Raw genomic sequence first — 17,858 nt, 5'->3', positions numbered from 1 at the left:
GATAATCAAAACATCCTTCAGTTCCAAGCCAATCACCCACTCCAGGTTCTCAAGGAGAATCACAAGGTAAACATGTTTTGTCATCTCAGCAAAGAATCCCTTCTTTCCTTCCCACATTACATCAAAGCATTTTGACTCTTAATCATTGAGCACCTACCAGGAAGGAACAGGTGGGTGGCCATTAGCCTCCATGAGGGAGGTAAAAACAGCCCCCTACTCTACACAATCTTTCTAGCTCAGACCATCCTCACATCCTGGCTTGATGTCTGGGGATTGCCTTTCTGAATCAGAGCTCAGAACGCAGACTGTAAACTCCTAGGAAAGTAGAAATCTGCGAATTGGGTGAACACCTGAGAAGGAAAATTAAAGAATGCTGGTGTTAAAACAAACTCAAGACAAGGGGCTGGCCCCATGGCTGAGTGCTTAAAGCTCTGCCCGCTCCTCTGTGGCAGCCTGGGTTCCTAGGTTCGGATGCGGGGTGTGGACCTACTCCACCCATCAGCCATGCTGTGGTGGCATCCCACATACAAAGTAGAGGAGGACCAGCACAGGTGTTAGCTCAGGGCTAATCTTCCTCACACACACACACATAAAAAAAACCCCTCCAGACTGTTGTGTGAAGTTTTGGGTCTTGAGGGTTGGTGTAGGAACCTGGAGCAACTCACTGAAAGGAGCACAGATATGGATCCTCCAGGCATCAACAAATATCTTTGGATGCTAGAGGCATAGGGATTGTCTCCATTACCTAGGTCCTCAGTTCTTCCCTTCTCCATCTCTCCACAAAGATGCTTTGCTGAAAAATTTAGGCATTTTAGCTTGTGTCCTTGAGCAAGATTGAAACTTTGTCTATAGGTGATTCTCAGTGCTATAGGAAGTTCTCAGTGCTGGATTCAAGCTTTTGTAAGTGTTTGTGGAAGTCTGAGACTACATGAGAAAATAATATGATGAAAAGATGGTCCTGAGTTGTGTTTCCTTTTTGATGGAAAAAGCTCAGGCTTAGAATCAATCAGACAGAGCTGAGTTCAAATCCTGCCTCTGCCACATACTAGGGCAATATAGTTAGTGTCCCCAAGCCTCAATTTTCTCATCTATAAAACTGTGATAAGATAATGCATGCAAAGTGCCCGGCACACAGTAGGAGCTGAGTAAATAATGACTATCCCTCCCCTCCTGTCTAATGCTATCCAATATCAAGACTCATTCCACAGTCATGCTCTTGTACCATGAGCCAGTCTAGAACTAGGTTCAGTGCCTCTATTAAGAGGTAGAAAAATCTCAGAGTATATGCTTAAATAATAGCTGCTTTTTCTGAGCATTTATAAGAGCTGTGCCAAGGTCCTGTGCAAAGAAATCTTTCTTGGGCATTTATCTTATTTAATCTTAACAACCTCCCTATGATTTGGAGATTCCATTTCTAGTCAATGAAAGTCAAAGATTAAAAAAAGAACTAATCCCTGGTGATGAGAGTGGTTTCTTTCACCCCGTTCTGCTGCCACCGGGACAGATCTTGAAGCCCTGCACCCTCTCTGCACTATTTATTCATCAGAATGGTGTTATTGATTGGGCTTGGGAGCGAGTGCCAAGAGTGCCCCCTTTTGGTCTTTGAAAGCCTTACAGCCCATCTGGGAGCATTAGGTGTGAAACCTTAGGCTCTTTGCAAGCGCATTCAGGGTTATTTGTGTCTCTACTGTTGTGTCCCCTGGTCGGTCTGTATGTGGCTTTTACATTCCTTAATAAAGTAATAGACATGAAAGAATTCTGTGGCTGACGCCAGCAGCCACAGAGAACACCAAGTCTAAAGTCAGCTAAAGGTAAACATATGGAGCCATCCAAGGAATGTAGCAATAAAAATTGGAACATATGACGGAGGCTCCCCTCCCCCCTCTATTTTTCTGGGATAATTGTGTCAAGGAGGGAGGGAAAAAGCAGCTCTTTGCAGACAGCAAGCCTTCATTGCGATCTGCTGTCCTCTGGCAGGGGAGCCAGTCAAAGAATCTTTCAAGAAATAGTTAGCTTTTTTTTTTCCTAACTGAGTGTTCAACTACCAAAAATCTCTCAAATCAAATCCAAAGACAATTATTTATTTTCCAGACTTAATTTAATAGCAAAAACACCCCTGGAGGACTGAATGTGGTATTTGACTTTTATTTGGGCCACTCTGGGCATCACCAGCGGCTTTATTCTCCAAAGTGTGACTTTGCAGCGAGCTCCACGGCCCACAGAGCCTTCCAGGGGCCCTGGCTGGGATCCTCATTCCCCTCGCAACAGCGGCCCCCAGGGCCAGGCCAGAGACAGCACATAAATAACGCTTCTCAGTGCAAGTTTGACTCGGTATTTCTTCTCCATGGCTCACACTCTTCATTCTCATGGAGGGAAAACATGACCCCAGTCTGTCCCCAGACCACCTTCCCAGCCTTGTCTGACACCACAGTGGCCCCACCACGGGCCTGTTCTGCCCCAGTCGTGTGGGATTGATTGATGCTTGCCCATCTCTTTCTGCTTTTGCTCCTGCCATGCCATCGCCTCTGCCTGAAGCACTCCCATCTCTTGCCATGGCATTAGGTTATCAAACACATGTTGTGGAGTCCGAAAGATGGATTCCAATCCTGACTTCATTACTCACTATCTGTATGTTCTGGAGAAAATCTCTCTGTGTGCTTTCTCATCCGTAAAATGGGAACCATATAGGCCCAGGTTACTTTATAGAGCTGTGTGAGGATGAAATGAGCACATGGTTTAGCCAGTATCTGGCACATGATAAGCATCCAATAACTTCCAGTTATTATCATAATTATTATTAATCCCACTATGGAAACACTACTCACCCTTTGAGAGACACATCAACCTCATTTCCTCCACGAGGCCTCCAGGGAGTCTCCCCGTCCCTTCCCAGCCTCCTTTATATTCAGTTGTTCTTCTGCCTCTTAGCTCTTCACTCCTGTATTGTGCTGTTTATTAGTCTGACTTGAAATAATGTCATTCAGTTAATAGGCATTTATTAAGCACATACGATGTGCAATGCACTTTGCGGGAGATACAACGATGGACCAGACATAAGAGCTCCTTCCAAGGAGTGAAAGATACAAGGGCAGCCGTGGCCAAGGTTGACCATAGTGCAAGGCTGAAGTTGTTAAATGCTATGAGACATATGCCACAAAGATGTGGTAAGGTAGGGAGGGGTATAGAGGAAGGAGAGGTCAATGTAAGTTGAGGTGATCCGAAAAGGCTTTATGGAAAAAATGGTGTTTGCAGTGGATCCTTCAGGCTTCGAGTATTTAAAGCTAAGGAAAGAGATATGGAAGGGCAAAGGAGGAGAGACAATTGTCTGGCTATTTGCGTCTCCCACTCCAACCAGAATGTCAGCCCAGGAAACCAGAGGCCATTTCAGTAACTGCCCCACCTTGCCATTAGGCATGTTAAGAGGTCATAGCCAGCCCAGGGAAGGGAATCGAGAGAAGCATGGGGTAAAGGCCAGGAAGACTGACAAGAGGGGGAGAAAAGGATGGCCCCTTGAGAATAGGACTGGTAAGGGCAAACCATTAATGCCAAAGGAGGGCTTGGTACTCGAGAACATTCCAGGTGGTGTTCTAATCTATGTAGTCCAATCCAAGGGGCAAGGTGAGTGCATATTCTTGAGCGGCTAGTCCAGCAGAAGTAAAGGGATTTTTCCTTGAGCCTTTGATTGGAACAATAGAAGGTGGGCTCTGCCCTGGGTCAGGAGTTGGTCCAGCTGCCCTGGACAAGAGGGTTTGGGGGGGGGGGGTTTAAAACTCCAGTCCCAGAAGGCACTAGCCCCAGGAACCTTGGAAGACAGTGGGCTGAGTAAACCAGTTCCTCAAGGGCAAGGATGTTTGGACCTCTACTGTGCCCCAATGCCGGGGGCCATATTTGTGGGCTGCCATATTGAGTCTTGGGGAAGCTTAAATGTGCATGTGGGACTATAGAAGAAGCATGGATTTCAGAGTCATCAGACTGAGTTCATTAGCTCTGTGACTGAGCAAATCATCCAGTATCTCACCCTCAGTGCTTTCATTTGTCAGATGGAGCAATTCATACAGATTATATTAGGATGAAAAGAGAGAATTATATGAAGGGTCTAGAGTGTGTTTCACAGACCAGCAGTATTGGCACCACCTGGGAACCTGTTAGAACTAGAGTCTCAGGTCCCACTCCAGACCTGCTGAAACAGAATCTGAATTTTAACTAGACCCCCAGGTGATTCACACACACCTTAGAGTTTGTTAAACACTGGGCTGAGATAGCGTATGACTAAAGTAGGTGCTCAAAGTAGGTGCACCTGCTGTTGTTTTCATTGTCCTCTGGACCCCTGGCCTACTGGTCGGCAGGCACGACTAATTCCAGACTAGATGCAGAGCAGAAGAGATGCTTTCAAAGGCATTCTTAATGGTTCAAGGTCTGAGTAGGCTTGCCTGCCAGGAAATGCCTCTTGTGAATTCTCATGGACTTGCAGTAACTTGCACAGTACTCTATGCAACATGCACACACTCACACACACACTGCACACTGGGCTTTCTGGAAAAGCCAAACTTGAATTTGTTAATCCAGGAGCAGCAAGGTCTCTCTCTTTATGCCTAATTACTCCTAGCTTCTTGCCTCATTCCTTTGGTTTCCAACCTAGCACACCTTGCAATTTCACACTTTAAAATTTGCTTTCCACTCAGCATACTGGTAGCTATTAAACACGGCTGTCCTGATTCTCACTGGATAAAGGCCCACACTCCCAGCTATAGTGAAAATCCTCTGTGTCCTTTTGGGAAACCTGGGAGAGGCTCTGCTCTAAACCAGCAGAATACAGATCACTGAGCACACTCCCTCCCTTTCTGCTCTGGCCCACCACCTCCCCACCCCTCAATCATTCTCAAATCAATCCATTAAAATCCCATTTTGTGTAGGGTTAGCACTCCTGAGGTGCTCAAGGAAGGAGCTGTGCTGCATTCCCAGAGTTCATTGATTGAAGATGCAGCCACCGTAGACCACACGGTGTAGGTAGGAAGAGTTAACCATAGGCTACAGAATGCGACTGGTGAATTTAGTAGTAGCTAAACTGCCTCGGATTACATATTTAGCCACTTATTGTGTGACCTTGAGTAAGTTACCTATCCTACTCAAGCCTCAGTTTCCCTGTGTATAAAGTGGGGAAATAATTGCACAGGATTCAATGATATCATCCAAGGAAAACGCTTAGTATAGTTCTGGCACATAATGAGTACTCAATAAATGTTTGCTATTAATATTAGGCTCACCTTATACAAAGAGGTTACTCTCTGCCCTCCTTTTCCCATTTAATAAGCAAACAGACAGCTCAGACTTGGCACAGAGTTCTGGTGAGCTCCACCCAAATGGAAGCCAAGTGGTGCCTCATAATCCCTGAAAAAACAACAGGTAACCTCCAAGCTACACACCCAAAGGAGCCAAGACCAATGCTTCAGTGCCCATTAGTCCCCATCTGGCTTTCTATAGGAAATATGACCACTTTTTTCAGTGACTATAATTTGTGGATTAATTAGACTATTTGATTTTCTTTCTCTTTCTTTCTGATGGCCAGAGGGCCTCATTAGCACCTCTGTTAGCATTTGGTCAAGGACGGAAGAAGCAGTGGTGAGTTCCAATGGTCTGAAGCAGGAGAAAGAGTGAGAATGAATTACCTTTTCTCTCTGAGATCCTGAGTTTGAGGTGTGGATAGAGGATGAGCAATATATCCATCCACACATCATGTGTTTATTGAACCCTGTTGTGTGCACTGTATGCTTCTAGTCATTGAAGTGGGTAGAAGAAGCAGACTACCCCTGGGGACAACAGTAAATACACATAGGAAAAACAAATCCATGATGCAGAAGTAAAATGGCAATAATAAAGCAGATACCACTCATGTTTCCTCCTTGAGTTTTAGTTTCCTCATCTATAAAATGAAGAAATTAGACTGTAGTAAAATTACAAACTTTCAAGATTGGAAGAACCATCGAGGTCTTCCATGCCAATATTATTTTCTGTCAGAAAATAATAGCCTATCAGAAGTTGACACATCTCTAAAGACAGGACTCCCACTACCTCAAGAGATAGCTCATAATCATATTAAGGTTATATTTTACTGGAAATCTGTCTCCCTATAACTTCCTCACGTTGGTGTTATTTCTGAAAGCTGGCCAGTTCTCAGAAAGCCAGTACTCAGAATAACCAATTCTCCTACTGGTAGATTCCTTCTATGCCAAATTACAGAAAGCCAGTCTATTAAATGGCCAAGCCTGATCTTCGACTGATCGGTCCCAGTAAGGCTGTGACAGTTGTTGAAGAACTTCTGTACCAGTAATAGAAAACCACTGCCCAATTCACCTGCTCCAGAGTCCTCTACTGCCCCCATATCCCGGCACCTTCCCAGTGATCCTCCTTAACCTTCCTATGATCCAGAAACCAAAGGCTTGATGCAAGGAGGTCCTCTAGGGCTCTATGCCAATATTCCTTCTGACTGGTTCTTGCTCGTGCTGGACTGTTGCTAATATTTTCATATCACTCTGTGAACGTTTCCTTTACTCTCTGGGCCAAATGGACTGAACATAAGTACCTTTCTATAAGTGTTTGGAGACAACTGTCCAATCTACTAACCCTGAATATTCCCATTCTCAGGTTCCTTTTTTTTCCTGGCACTCTCCCTCTGAATGTGTTCCATTTGGCTAATCCCACAGGAACATGTGACATTCCTGGTGGAGGCTGAACCACTCAGAATGAAACAGAAACCCCCTTTTCCTTATAATGGATACTTTTCCTCTAGCAATATAGCTACAGATAATGTCACCTTTAAGAGGCTTCTCTCATATAAAATTCCAAGAAACTAAAGACAGCCAAACACAAGACATTACATGACTAATGTCCAGTTCAAGATTAAGCTACTGAGTGCTCTCAGCTCATAGGAGTAGAGATCATTAACAGCTAGGGTGCTGATTCTCTGGAGAATGTTCAACTTGAGAGTCTTGAGGAGAAGCAGAGGAAAATGATTATAGGTGGGTGAAACTATATGAGCAAGCCAGAAAAAGAAAGAACATCCCCAGGGGGACTTCGGGGAAAAGTGGGTAGAACACACTGTTCAGAATAAGATCTTCTTAAAGGAACTAGGGAGAAACCGAAAAAGGTGAAAGGGTGGGGAGGAGGTGGGGGTCTGGATACTATTTTGCAAGTAATGTGGAATCATAGAGATTTTTAGCTGGGTAGGGATGTGGTCAAAGTGCAGTTCTAAGAATAAGAATCACTAAGTGCTATGGCAAAGGAAACAGAGGGGCAGGGATAAAGGTTAAAATTTCAGGGGAATGGGAAAGAAAGAGATAAATTCAAAAGCATTAAAGAGTTGGAATAAGTGTGGATGGATGACTAAAAGGATGAGAGTAGAGGGAGTAGGAGGGGGTAAGGGAGGCAGGAATAAAGAAAATACTATGATTTTGAGTGTAGGGGACTGGAAGAATAAACAGCATCCTGAGAGGGACAGGATATTCAAGAAATGGAACCTGCTAATGACAAGTTAGTACGCAAACCTCTTTAATCAATGTGATGGTGCAATCCTCTTTGGAGGTGTCAGGAAGACAGTTGGAATTGTGAAATAAGTAGTACATTCTAGGAAGTTCTATATCAGGATAAATTGTTCATTTTATCAATTAGCCTTCTGATTTCCTTCTATTTTCATGCTAGTCCAAGTGTTACCTGACAGGGCTGGGGTAACCAGGTGGGAATATTTCCTGAGGTAGGAGGGTTCTAAGGGCTGGGTTCAATTGGGAATGGCATATCCCAAGATTGACAAGGGCCATTAGAAGCATTCTGATAGGAATCAAGTTCACACCAGGGAAAAAATGCCATGAGTCAAGTCCAAAAAGTGATGAGAGGATGAGAAAATTTGGTTTGTGGAAGAGCACAGTGGAATGAGATGTAGAAATAGATTAAGTCAAGCAGTGCAAGCCCAACTATGAAGGGCAGGTTGACGCTAAGGAACTCCTTTTTGTGGAATGGTAATGACAATGATGACAACATTAGGTGATTAAAAATATGGCTGAGTAATGTGATAGAGATGGTAAACCTGTGTTGAAAGAATAAATACCTATGATGATGGAAGAATGCAGCATCATTTGAGAATTAGGCTTAGGGACAGGAAACCTACGTAGCTATTTGAAGCCTAAATTAATGGATACAACATCCTTGCCAGCAGTGAAAACATAAGAAAGAAGGATTTGACTAATACAAATTGTACAGCTGTGTGGAATGAAATAATGAGTGTTATTTATTTGGGGCCAAGAGCCAAGTGCGATGATGATGTCTTTTGATATGTTACTTCTCATCTTTGCAACAATCCTGAAAAGTAAGATGAGGAAACCAAAGCTTAAAGCAATTAAACAACTTGATCTGTAAGTGACAGGTCCAGGATGTACTTCATACTTTTCTGTTACTCCTTGCTTAGCAAAACTTTCAACATTTGCTCAAATCTATGCACAAAGGGTGCTGGCAAAATTATTAAAGTATGCTAACCTTAGAGCATAAGTCATTACTCTTGTGTTTTACTGAAGTCATACCAACAGCACTTAAAAATGTTTTAGCTTTTTCTATCAAAGACAAAACAAAACATGTCAAACACGTCCTTTCCCTGCTTGCTACTGCCCTACTCTGGATTCTTCTCTACCAAGCTTCTGAAAAGAGTCATAACCTTTCTGCCTCCATTCAATCATTTTCTACCAGACTGGTGTACTCCCCCATACCATGGCACCACAGAGCTTTCTGGAAGGTTACCAATGACTACCCAAGACTCTCAATGCAAAGCCCCTTCACCCTCCTTGACCTGTGAGTGGCATTCAGAACTGTTGACAGCTCCTTTCCTTGAAATGCACTTCTCTTTTGGCTTCGGAACTTTACAAACTCTTGATATTCTTCTTACTGACTCGGCTGCTTCGTTGCCATCTCCTCTCTCTTTATCTTACCTTTAAATGTCAAAGTTCCTCAAGGTCCAGTCCTAGAAGTTCTTCTCACATTGCTTTTTCACTCTTCCCCAAGGTAATTGTGTCCACAATTTCGATTATGATCTATGTGACTCCTAAATGTAGATCTTTAGTTCAGATCTCTCTTCTGAACTCCAGATTCATATATCCACCTGTTTTTTCCATGCCTTACAGATCCCTGTGCATCAACATGTTCAAAATTGAAATCACCTTTTTCTGTCTTACACCTACCTCTTCCACCTCCCCAAACCTCCAGGTTCCTTATCTCAGGACATGCACAATTGTTCTACAGTTGCCATGGCTTGAAACCTTTACCTGCATCACTTTCTGTATTAAGTTAATCAATAAGGTGTCTTACCATTTCTACTACTGCTCTTCCAGTACAATCTACCATTATTTCTCAGCTGGGCTACTCATCTCAGAAGGTTGCTGGAAGGATTAAATGTATATTAATACATGTAAAACACTTGACAGCATCTGGCACATTGTTAGTCCTCAACAAGTGCTAGCTATAATCACCAGTGAACCAGCCCTGGTGGTCTAGTGGTTAAGATTCAGCGCTCTAGCCGCCATGGCCCAGGTTCTTTCCTGCTCAGGGAACCACACTACCCATCTATCAGTTGTCATATTCTGGTGGCTGTGAATTACTGATGCTGAAAGCTATGCCGCTGGTATTTCAAATACCACAGGGTCACCCAGGATGGCCATGTTTCAGGGGAGCATCCAGACTAAGCCAGACTAGGAAGAAGGACCTGGCCACCCACTTCTGAAAACATTGGCCATGAAAATCCTGTGAATAGCAATGGAGCATTGTCTGATATAGTGCTGGAAGGTAAGAGGATGGTGCCGAAAGACCAGGCAGGGTTCCGCTAGGCTGTGCACAGGGTCACTAGGAGTTGGAATCCACTCCACAGCACTAACATCAGTAGCGATAGCATCAGCAGCAATAGTATGAATACTGATAAGGGACATAAGTAAATGTATTGTCACAAATTCTAAGGTATAAATGCATCTGTTTGATTTTATAATGATAATTCCATGCAAAACAGGGAATACAAAATATATTTGAAAATAAAAGTTTGTGGAAAAATGGAAACCCTCATACATTTTTGGTGGGAATATAAATCAGTGTGGGCACTTTGGAAAGCAATTTGGCAAATAGTTCCTCAAAGGGTTAAACATAGAGTTACCATATGATCCAGCAATTCCATTCCTAAGTATATATCCAAGAGAAATGAAAACATATAGTCTCACAAAAACTTGTACTTGAATGTTCATCATAGCATTATTTATAATAGTCAAAAAGTGGAAATAATTCAGATGTCCATCAATTGATAGATGGATTAAAAAATGTGATATATCCATACAATGGAATATTATTCAACAATAAAAAGCGCTGAAACATGCAATGACATGAATGAACCTTGAAAACATTGCTAAATGAAAGAAGCCAGTCACAAAAGACCACATATTGTATGATTCCACTTATAGGAAATGTGCAGAATAGGCAAATCTATAGAGACAGAAAGTAGATTAGGCAGGTTGCTAGAGCTGGCGTGGGGGTGGAGGGAAATGGAAAGTGACTGCAAATATGTACAAGGTTTCTTTTAGGGTGAAGAAATGTTCTAAAATCGACTGTGGTGATGGTTGCACAACTTTGTGAATATACTCAAAACCATTGGATACTACCCTTTAGAAGGCTGAATTATATGGTGTGTGAAATATATTTCAAAAAAAGAGAAAGTTAAAGGACTGTAAGATGAGAGGAGAATCAGAGAAAACTGCTGTCTGCGACACCATTTGTCTTGGGACTATTCCTGTTCCACTTCCCATCTTGGCTATCTCTGGTGTGATAATTAGATCACAGAGAAGAATAGAGAGTCTTTCTAATTTGTTAAAATAAATCTCCATTTGAAACCTTCTCTCGGCAAACTTCCAGCTTAGCAAGAACTTCTCTAGAAGATAGCTAGATTTTGCAAATGCCTTGGGTATCCTTTCTGGCCTGCCCCATTTTGAGGGAAAACGTAAGGTCATGGCACTAATACTTTTGCAGTCTGCTGATGACTCCTGTGAGCTCACAAGCTACCTCCTTCTCTCTCTCTTCCATTAGATAAGAATAGTCCCATAATGACGCAGCTAAAATCAGGCACCCCTTGTGATGTTACTGAAAGAAAGCCAATCACTCCATTCCTTGTGAGCACATTCGTTCATTTAAAATCCAACAAATAGTCATTGAGAGCAAAACCGACTAGTGCCAGGCCCTCCTCGAGGCCCAGGGGACAAAGTGGTGAATAAGACAGCAGAAGTCCTGTTCTTAGGGAGTTTACAAAGACACAAATTTATGTGTCATGGAGTGACAAGTGTCATAAAGAAAAACATAAGGAAAATAAGGCAAGGTACGGTGATATTTTAGATAGACTGGTCAAAATGAGCCCATTCGAGGAGTTGAAAAATATTTAACTTTTTATTTAAGTAGAACATACAAAAAGAAAACTGATGAATTTTCACAAAGTAAGCACACCTATATAACTAGCACCTAGATCCAAGAAAAAGAATATGACTAGCATCCCAAAAGCCATCTTAATGTTCCCTCCCAGTCACTAACCCCCAGAAAGGTAACCATAAGAAGGTAACCTTTTACCTTAATACAATCTATTTTGTCTTAATTGGCAAGATTATATTAAGTTAAAAAGCGTGATAGATTGTATTAATTTAAAACATATCCACATCTTCCTTTAGGTTTTAAATCTCTTGAATGAAAAATGTGTGTTTGTTCACATTAATCCAATAAGCATTAAATACGGACCCAATATGTGCCAGACACTAAATACCACAAAGAATAAGACACCATTCCTGAATTCAAGAGACTTGCAGTCTAGTTGAACAGATTATATATCTGTAACTATGTATAGATAGATACGGATATATATAGAGATATATATATATATCTATATATGTAAAACAATAAATAGAATCAAGTATTCAATACAAATACATATAAGATTAATTAAGCTGAAAAAAAAGGAGTAGTAAGTTCTACCTGGGAAGGGAGCTGGGGAATGTCAAGAAAGGCTTCAGAGAGGAGATGATGTTTGAACTGAGTTTCAGAACATTTCCATTCCTCATATGGGCCAGCCCAGTGTGCTATCAACAGAGTAGTTAGGTAATACCTGTTTGGGAGATTGAACTTTCAACCTTGGCCTCAAAAATACAACAGACTGGTTAGTTAAGGAAGCTGGTAGAGAGTCAGACTGTGCACTTCTGACTCCAGCCTTGCTGTCCAGGAGCCCAAGACTATTCCATGACTTAGAATGACCAAAGAATCAGGCCCCTCCTTACCAGAGCTAAGAAAATTTGGAGTCCGTGACTTCTACTCCCAATGGCAATTCAGATTTTCAAGAATTATTCTTTGCTGTCATTTGCTGGAGCATTTACTTCCCAGGCAAAGGGTCTTTGAATTTTATTACTAAGTCCTTTCTCTATAAAGTGGCCCAAACCAAAGGAGGGGTGTATGTGACTTGGGAGGAACAAGCCTTTAGATGACCTCTCGTTATTTTTCAATTAAATTTTATTTTAAAATTAAATGAGAAATAAGCTTCTCAAACTCAATTGTCTCCCCAGTGGTTAAACTGTTTTGTTTGGCATACGTCCTTCAGGTCACATACATGGACTGTTAAAAATATATATGTGTGTTCTATAAGAGTGCAACTTACTTTTTCTCACCCTTTGTCTTAGAGAACTTGGCACGTCAGTACTTACAGATCTGCCACATTCTCTTTAACTTCTGCTTCCTGTCCCATTTTACAGATAACATGCTCCAGCGCCTGCAATTGTTCATCGCTACCAGCAAGGCTCCAGGAGACACCCTTGTCTGTGGCTCCTTGTACATACATGCTAGTGACTCTCTGAAGTAATAACAAGAAGAGGAATTGATGAGTCAAAAAGCACCATGTTTTAAATTTTAATAGAGCTTTCCTATTGCTGCTGTAACAAATTACCAGAACTTGCTATCTCAAACTTACCATCTCAGAGTTCTGTAAGCTTTAAGTCTGACGTGGGTCTCACAGGCGTAAAAATCAACGCGTTGCTAGGACTGCCATCCTTTCTTAGGATTCTAGAAGAAAGTCTGTATCCTCGCCTTTTCCAGCTTCTAGAGGCTGCCCAAAATCCTTGGCTTGCAACCCCCTTCCTCCATCTCCAAAACCAGCAATGGCAAGTTGAGTCCTCATATCACTCTGACCTTGCTTCTGTCGTTTTTTCTTCCCTAACTGATTCTTCTGCCTCCCTCTTCAGCTTTTAAGGACCCTTGAGATTACATTGACTCCACCTGGATAATCCAGGCTAATCTTCCTATATTAAGATCGGTTGATTAGCAATCCTATTCTATCTGCAAAATTAATTCCTCCTTGCCATGGAACATAACATATTCACAGGCTCTGGGGATTAGGACATGGACATCTTTGGGGAGGGGGCATTAGTCTCCCAAGAGCTATTCAAATGGCTTTCCAAATGTGTGTATTAATTCCCTCACCCGTCACACGATACATGAGAACCAGTTTCCTTACATCCTCACCAACACTTGGTATTATCATGCTGTTAAATTCTTGCCAATCTGGTAGATGAAAAATGAACCACCTTTGGCCCACAGTAGTCTCTCAAAAATTCTTGTTGGCTGAATAAATGAATGAATGCTATTTTAAGTGGTATTCCCCCTATTGCTATCCAAGTTGAGCATCTTTTCACGTGTGTTGGCCGTTTGTACTTCCTTTTCTGTAAATTACCTGGTCTTTTCTTTTGCCTATATTTTTCTTTGAGCAGGAGGTTTTTTTTTACTAATGTGCAGGAGTTTTTAATTTGGTTATTTTTTCTGAGTTGTCATCCAAAGTCAGAAACAATAAATAAAGAGATCTTTCTGCAGACCCGTTCCTCACCGTATTTTTCTTGATTGAACTAAATGGTGGAGAATAATGTAGAAAATATGAATATGGAGGCAACGTGGATTTGCAATTGGAGGTGCAGGTCCTGGGTTCGACTCTGTTGCTTGGGCAGCTGTGTGACCTTAGGTAAGGTCACTTCTTTCTGGGTCTCTTGTTTCTCATCAATACAATGAGATTTTGGTACTCCATAGCTTCTAAGACCTCTTCCTGTTCTGATAGCCAGTTAGTCTGTCATTAGGAAATAATTCATCATTTCTCTCTGGTTAGCTGGATCCAGCTCTACAAAGGGTCAGTGGGCTTCCCATCCACATCTCTCCTAGGCCTGTATCCATCTGACCCGCTCGAGTGCCGCTTAGTCACTACTCAGAGACTGTTCCTCCCTGTGGGTATGTGATTGTCTCTCTTTAACTTATGATAATAATAACTATTGTCATTACTATTATTTTGGCTAACATTTCTAGAGCCCAACATTTATTTTCTAGGCATTGTGCCAAAGATTAGATGTGTACTGCCTCATTACAACAGTTCTATGAGGAGGGTAACATTAAGGTTCCCATTTTGCAGATGAGAATGTTGAGACACATGGAGGCCGTGTAACTTGTCCAGGTCCCACAGTACATATCTGTGCATGCACTCGCAGCTTGTGCAGCCTGGCTCCACCAGCTTGATTCCTACACGGTATATGCCAAGCTAAAAACAGCCCTTTCCATGTTTTTATCTTGCTATCTTTTAACAAAATTAATTAAAATTAATCTTTAACAAAATTAGCACTGCCTCATTAAAGAAGCCAACCTGGGGCTCCTTTTCATTGTGTATGCAGTTCTGGGCTTAAACTACCTCATTTTGTTTTGCTGTGAGGGTTTGGCACAGTTCTTACTTATGTACTTGGCTTAGACTGAAGGTTCATTATGCAAAATGCCTAAAGATAAGGTTATATCCACCCCACTCCCAACCAGGGAAAAGCAAGTGAATCACAGCATGATTCAAATGAGCTGATGGATAACATCCAGTGGTGGTGAAGGCGTGGCGAAGAGGGCACCATCACACACACCACCACTTGGTGTAACTAGCATAGCATTTTCTGAGGGCTAGGTGACAAAGGTAAACTTTGATAGTATCAAAGTTTAAATTTCACGTAGACTTTAGCTCAGTTAATCCTTTTAGGGGAGTTCATCCTACAGAAATGCATACATGTGTATATTTCATTCACATACCCCACACACATATTTGTGTTTATGTTTGTATACATCTGACACATGTTTGTAATAGTGAAGAAATGGGGACAATCTAAACTGTAGCAATAGGACAAAAAGGAAATAAGCTACGGTAATTATAGAATGGAAAACTATGCAATAGTTCAGAAGAATTAGGTGTATCTATACATACTGGCATAGAAAGAGCTCCATGACGTATTAAGTGAAAAAAGCTAGTTGCAGACCAAAATATATAGGGTGATTCTATTTACAAATTTAAAATAACCCCAATGTTGTTATGTGCACTTATTTTTTTATATGATCTGTGTCTGTGTATTTTCCTGTACGTTTGTAGAAAAAAGTTATCTGCAGGATATTCACCAGGTATTGGTGGTTATTTCTGGAAAGGGGACGGGAACGGATTTGGCTTGGGAGTATGAATTAAAAAGAGAATTTCGCTTTTTACTCTGTATACATTTGTTCTGTTGGCTATTTTACAATCATGTATTCCTCTAGTAATTAAAAATAATGAAAATGGGAGAAAAAAGAAAGGACCAGAGGCTGTAGAAAATTGGTTTTCGTAGAAACCAGACTAGCTTCTCATATTAATGACTCACATAAACAGTAAATCAGATTAAAGTGGTAACCACAGTTAAACTCCTGTCTTCACCATTCTGGAGGAAAGCTGTCTTTAGGAAGTCAGCTCCCTCAGGAATGAGCTCACAATGTTCTTTAGCCCACGAACAAGCCATAGAATTATACAACGCATAACTCTTTTCTGGATCCGTAAAACTGACTTCTTGCTGTAATAAAAGACGCTAGCCTGCATTGTATTAGCGATTGCCCTAAATGTCTGGATAATTTATATAACACTATAACAATTTTTTGTAAGTAAACCCTGCATGAACGAGTTTAATCTATGTGGCAAAGACGATTTTATCTGTAGTTAGCCGCTTGAGGGTTTTGCCATGCACTTACATCAAAATATATAGTCCAGACGCCATACCCTTGATTCAGACCATAGACTTCCCCTCAATTATCATTTTTTTCCTTAGTTCAGTGGGCCATGCTACTGCAGCAGCAGCCATTCTGCTCGTAATGATTTCAAGCGCTCTTCAGATTTAATGGAATAAAGTCAATGAGTTACGACAGGGCTTTGCCATCTTTTAAGCTTAGCGGGCTCCGTCACCACGCCCAGAGCAGAGCTGAGGGTGTTTCTCCATTTGGTGGAGGTGGCAGATTCCTGGTTTTCCTCTCGATCTATTTCTGTTTGCTTGTCTGTTTCATTTTTCCTCCTGTGTGCATTTGTATCAAGGGATTTATTCCTAACCATCCAGATTTTTGACAACAGATATTTTTTGCCAATGATGAAAAGTCTTGGTTTAAATATTTACTTGTATTACGTTGAGGTGTGTCATGCATGGCCTCAGCAAAAAGCAATATGATCCTATTTCAAAGAGAGAAAGAGACTCCCAGGTACACAGGGAGAGGCTGTGAGCCGCAACTAAGTGGCATGTGAGCAGGTCTGATGGATACGTGTCTGGCAGAGACTGCAGGGAGCAGCTCACCAGATTCTTTGTCAACCAAGATCCAGTTAACCAGAGAGAAACCCCTGGGAGGTGGAGACCACGGGGTGGGAATGGGCAATGAGCCAGGAGCACAGAGACTTGGATTCTCTCCCAGGCAAAGGGAGGAAGAAAATGGATTCCCATTCAAGTTCAAAAGGCCAGTGGCCAGGCTGCCAAGGGGCAGGGGGAGTGGGTCCAGACAAATGAGACCAAGAGCTAACCCCAAATCCTGAGGAAGAAAGGCAGACTCACCACCAGAAGCTCGGGGGTGACCAGGCGGCATCCCAAGGCCTGCAGGCTGTTCCCAAGGCTCCAGCTTGAGACTGCCCAGCTCTGTTTAGGCTCTTCACCATGGTTCCCAACCAGGAACTGGGAGCTCTCTGCTTCCCTTGCAAACACGGCTGTGGTAGCAGGCAGGGGTGAGGCACTCAGTCACTGTGTGTACAGGTGACATACCTTCTGCTGGGAGTGTCCTGACAGGAGCTGAGGAATCTGACATTTTAGCTTGGGAATTTTTTCCCCCTTTCCTTTCCTGGGGAATACATTGGGGCCAGTACTTCATTGCCTGCAGCGTGATTTGAAGGAAAGAGTTCAAAGCAAGTATCAGTAGACCCAGTTTTTAGTCTTGGAATTCATTGATTCATTCATTCTACATATATTTATTGAGTGCCTTTGCTATACCAGGCACTAGACCCAGGGATTATAAGGTGAGAAAAAGAGAGAAAGTCATGACTGAATTTGCAAACCAGTAGAGGAGACAGACATTAATCAACTAATCCCACAAGTAAATATATAATCACAAATTGTGATGTGTGATGAACGAAAGACCTCAGGGGCATAAGCATTTGCTAAAATAAGGGCAGAGGAGGAAATACCTAGCCTGAGAAGTCAAGAAGGCTTCCCTGGAAAGTGAAGAAGTTGGTAAGAATTAGCTAGATGAATGGGAAGGGAGCATTCTAGACAGAGGGAATAGCATGTGCAAAGATCCTGGGGTAGAAAAGATGGTGTGGGATATTTAGGGAAGAAGGCCCTAGTGATTAGAATATGAGAGTAAGGGGCAGACTAGTTTAATCTGAGGTTGGAGTGCTAGGCAGGGGTCATCCAGGGATTTTCTTTAAACAACAAGAAATTTCAATTGGCCAACAATCTTGTTAGTAAGAGCATTCTTTTCAA

General features: G+C 42.1%; 1 protein-coding gene across 2 annotated transcripts in view; it reads right to left on the bottom strand.

The window, feature by feature from the left end:
* Positions 1-17,858, bottom strand: part of ANKFN1 (ankyrin repeat and fibronectin type III domain containing 1) — a 371,662-nt gene that overhangs the window by 309,569 nt on the left and 44,235 nt on the right. The window contains exon 1 of one of the 2 annotated variants that reach the window (XM_070226369.1): positions 16,938-17,022. The exons of the other annotated variant lie outside the window; for it this stretch is intronic. The gene's annotated coding sequence lies outside the window, so the exon portion shown is untranslated. Of the gene's footprint in view, positions 1-16,937; positions 17,023-17,858 lie in introns of those variants that run through there. 2 annotated transcript variants of the gene reach the window in all.

Source organism: Equus caballus, chromosome 11 (assembly GCF_041296265.1).
Source record: "Equus caballus isolate H_3958 breed thoroughbred chromosome 11, TB-T2T, whole genome shotgun sequence".
Lineage (NCBI taxonomy): Eukaryota > Metazoa > Chordata > Mammalia > Perissodactyla > Equidae > Equus > Equus caballus.
Note: the sequence above shows the minus strand (reverse complement) of the source record. Positions and strands in the feature narration are given on the sequence as shown.